Source organism: Dioscorea cayenensis, chromosome 19 (assembly GCF_009730915.1).
Source record: "Dioscorea cayenensis subsp. rotundata cultivar TDr96_F1 chromosome 19, TDr96_F1_v2_PseudoChromosome.rev07_lg8_w22 25.fasta, whole genome shotgun sequence".
Classification (NCBI taxonomy): domain Eukaryota; kingdom Viridiplantae; phylum Streptophyta; class Magnoliopsida; order Dioscoreales; family Dioscoreaceae; genus Dioscorea; species Dioscorea cayenensis.
Window position 1 is genome coordinate 8,079,558 of NC_052489.1, and position 4,101 is coordinate 8,083,658.

The window sequence follows — 4,101 nt, forward strand, 5'->3', positions numbered from 1 at the left end:
CTGCGTAAGATATATCAAGACGAGTAACCGTTAGATAAATGAGCTTGCTAATCAAATGTCTGCATTGACCTGGATCTTTGAGAGATGGGGAAGATGTCTCCCAGAAGGGTGGTGACTGCTCAATAGGTGTACTCTCTGTTTTACAACCCAATAAACCAGTCTCCTTAAGTAAGTCCAACACATACTTCCGCTATGGGAGCGTCATCTTTCCTTTAGCATATGCAAACTCAATACCAAGGAAGTATATGGGTCGTCCCATGTCTCGTGTAACGAAATGCTTTATTAAATACTCCTTAGTTCTCTGAATACCCTGATGATCGCTACCCGTCAACAAGATGTCATCGACATATACTGCAAGCACAACACACCAAGATGAAGTGTTCTTATAGAACACAGAGTGATCCATATTGCACCTGCGAAAACCATCTGCAATTGCAATTACACTAAACTTTCAAACCAAGCACGAGGACTCTGTTTTAGACCATAGATCGCTTTCTTGAGTTGGAAAACTAGATTCTCCCCCTGAGCAACATACCCCAGAGGTTGCTCCATAAACACTGTCTCAACTAAGTCTCCATAGAGAAAGGCATTCTTTACATCGAGTTGACAGAGTGTCCATGATCTATTCATAGCCACCGACAGTAGAATGCGAATGGAATTCAGACAAGTAATCGGTGAAAAAGTCTCATCATAATCAACACTATAAATCTGAGTAAAACCACGGGCCACCAACTGGGCTTTCTAGCGAGCAACTGTACCATCAGCTTTGTGTTTGACAGAGAAGACCCATCGGCAAGTGACGACACTGGCATCAGTAGGGTGAGGCACGAGCTCCCATATACCATGAGATCTCAAGGCTTCCATTTCCTTATCCATTGCCTTATGCCATTGTGGAAGTAGACGTGCATCCTAGTAGTTCCTGGGGATTAATTCAGCAGACAAGGAAAGAGCAAAGGTGCGGAAGGACAGGTGAAGATTATCATAAGAAACAAAAAGTGAGATGGGATGTTTGGTACAAGAACGAATACCTTTGTGAAAGGTAATGGCAAGATCAAGAGACGGGTCTACATCATCCGGGGAGACGATCGGAGAGGGCAGATCTAGCAGTGGTACATGTTGACGGTGATGATAAACCTGTCCAAAACGGCCATCATCTAGATCTACTAGAGGAGGTATCATACTAGGCACAAGCACAGGTGGAGTGACTGAAACAAGAATAGAGAGAACAATATCAGACGATGTAGTCAACAAATCGTGAGAACCCGAGTTAGAAAAAAAAAGATTGAGACTCAAAAAATGTGACATCCATAGACACATAATACTTCTGACTAGTTGGGTGGTACAAACGATATCCACGTTGGGTGCAGGAATATCCGACAAAGACACATTTAAGCGCACACGGGCATAACTTATCCAAACCAGGAGTTAAATCCTAAACAAAACCAGCACAACCGAAAACACGAGGAGACAAGTGAAACAACTCAGTATCCGATAGGAGACGACATAAAGGGACCTCTCCACCTAAGGGTTTAGAAGGCATACGATTAAGAAGATATACTGCAGTTAAGATAGCATCATACCACAAATACCTAGAGACATTACGCTCCACTAAGAGAGTGCGTGCAACATCTAAGATGTGAAGATGCTTTCTTTCAGCAACCCCATTCTGCTGAGAGGTGTGTGGACAGGTGGTTTGATGAATAATCCCAAAGGATGCACACAAAAAATTTACAGTAGAAGATACAAATTCTAAAGCATTATTAGTACGAAGACATTTGAGAACAATAAAAAACTGATTTTGTACTTCCAAAATAAATATTTTAAGGGCATCAACAATAGATTGACGGTCTTTTAACAAATATACCCATGACACTCGGGAAAAATCATCAACAAACACAACATAGTAATGATGACCAGAAATAGACCCGTCTCTAGAAGGTCCCCAAACATTACAATGAACTAGATCAAATGACGGCCGACTAGACACTAGAGTAGAACATTTAAAGGTAGCATGATGATGCTTACCCAACTGACATGACTCACATTGAAATGACTCGACCCGAATCCAAGGCAAAGCCTGCTGAAGATGACTAAGAGAAGGATGACCCAATTTACAGTGCCATATGAGTGATGACTCAGTGTCCGAAATAGAAGCTGCCAAACCACAAGGAATATCATCACGCACCAAAGTATACACACTGTCACCACAATTACGTCCTAAACTAATCCTCTTCCCCATCCGCAGATCCTGAAAAATGCAGTGAAAAGGGAAAAAAGTAACACTACAATTCAACTGTTTAGTGATCGCAGAAAAAGATAGCAAGTTGAAAGGAAATTCAGGTACAAAAAGAACATCAGTTAGTTTAAGCTGAGAGAAAGCCTGCACAACTCCTTCTCTAGACACTAAGCAAGATCGTCAATCGACAATTGCCACAGAATGAAAACAGATGGAGAGAGATTTTGAAAAAAAAGATTTTGTACCTGTCATGTAAGAGGAGGCCCCGGAGTCAATAATCCAGGAACTATCCCTGGAAGAAAGAAAGGCATTACTTGTGGAAATAAGAGAAGAGACTATGGCATGAGAAACTATGCCCTGTAGCTGTTGGAATCGCGCAAAGTCTGCCTGAGAGATAGTAACCAACTATTCATCATCAGAAGTATGTGACAGATCGCCCAACTCTGTACTAGTATTGACCACTACCGGACGACCATGCTTATTCCAACAATGATTCTCAGTGTGGCCAGTCTGTCAACAAAAAGTCCACACAAACCTACCCTGAGAATCACCACAGTCAGCTCCTCGACCACCATGAGAGGAGCCTTTACCATTCCCATGAGACAAAAACATGCCGACGAAGAGACAAATCCATCAGCAACGAGACAAGGGCATCACTAGTGATGGTTGAGGAACATCACCATGTACCCGTAGAACAACGGGAACGACGAGACATGAGCAACAGCTAGCGGTAGAGGTGGCGGCGGCGGGTTGAAGGCTAGGGTTTGAAGTGGCTGCTGCGGCGGCGGCGGTGGCTAGGGTTTTGGGTGGCCGCTAGGGTCTAACCCAGAGCTCTGGTACAATGTGAGAATAGAAAAAATAATTTGGATATCAATCAAGTAAAGAGTACAAGGGTATATATGGAGAAATATTAGGGTTTTGTGGTATGGGCCCAATATGGCCCATTAACCAATCTAAACTCTAACAATGAAGAATTCGTATAAACAACTTTCTTGATGGTAAGATCTAACCTTGTTATATGTTTTGATTGACTTGGAGTGTGATTATGTTATGGGATTATCTCTATGTTTAAGGAGGCCACTTTGTCCCTTAAATTGTTTTAGAAACATTGAGTAAAATTATATTGCTTTATGAAATGAAATGAAATAGTAATTAAATGAGATCAATGAAGATTATGTACAACATGCCTTATATATATATATATATATATATATTCATTTATTTACTTGTATTCATACATGTAGTTTCAAATGTATATATATGAGAAATGTTTTTAAATTTTGTAGTTAGAATTATGATATGTTTTTGAACTACTAAATACTAAACAACATCATAGCTTGTCATGATGTATATATCATGATTAATTAATATAATGTCGTTCATTATATGGAGCTAGTCACAAAAACACATTTTTGTGAAATTGAACCCTGCTTAGTAATAGTAATAGAATTGAGCATCATTATCAAATTGGAAGCTAAACAAAATTATTTATATTGTTCAGTTATAGTTGTGTCACATTTTTCTTATATACCGAATCTTATATGCAAAGAAATCAACATCAACTAGAAGAATTCATTATGTCTCACCTACAAATTGTGTTATTGCAAGCATGCCAATAATTTTCTATTCATAGTTTGTGTTTAATTGAAATTGAAAAATTAAAACATCTTGCCATTCTTTTATAGCATTCTAAAGTTTTAAAGGGAATTCTTGGAATATAAAAAATGGATGCAAGAAATCTATCTTTCTAGGAAGAGAATTGACTTTACTTCTACAATATGCATTCATTCTAGAAGGTTACGTATTTAAAAGATTTGTCTTCACTGGAGTATAGGTCTTGAATGGCTAATAATGATTTAAATGAT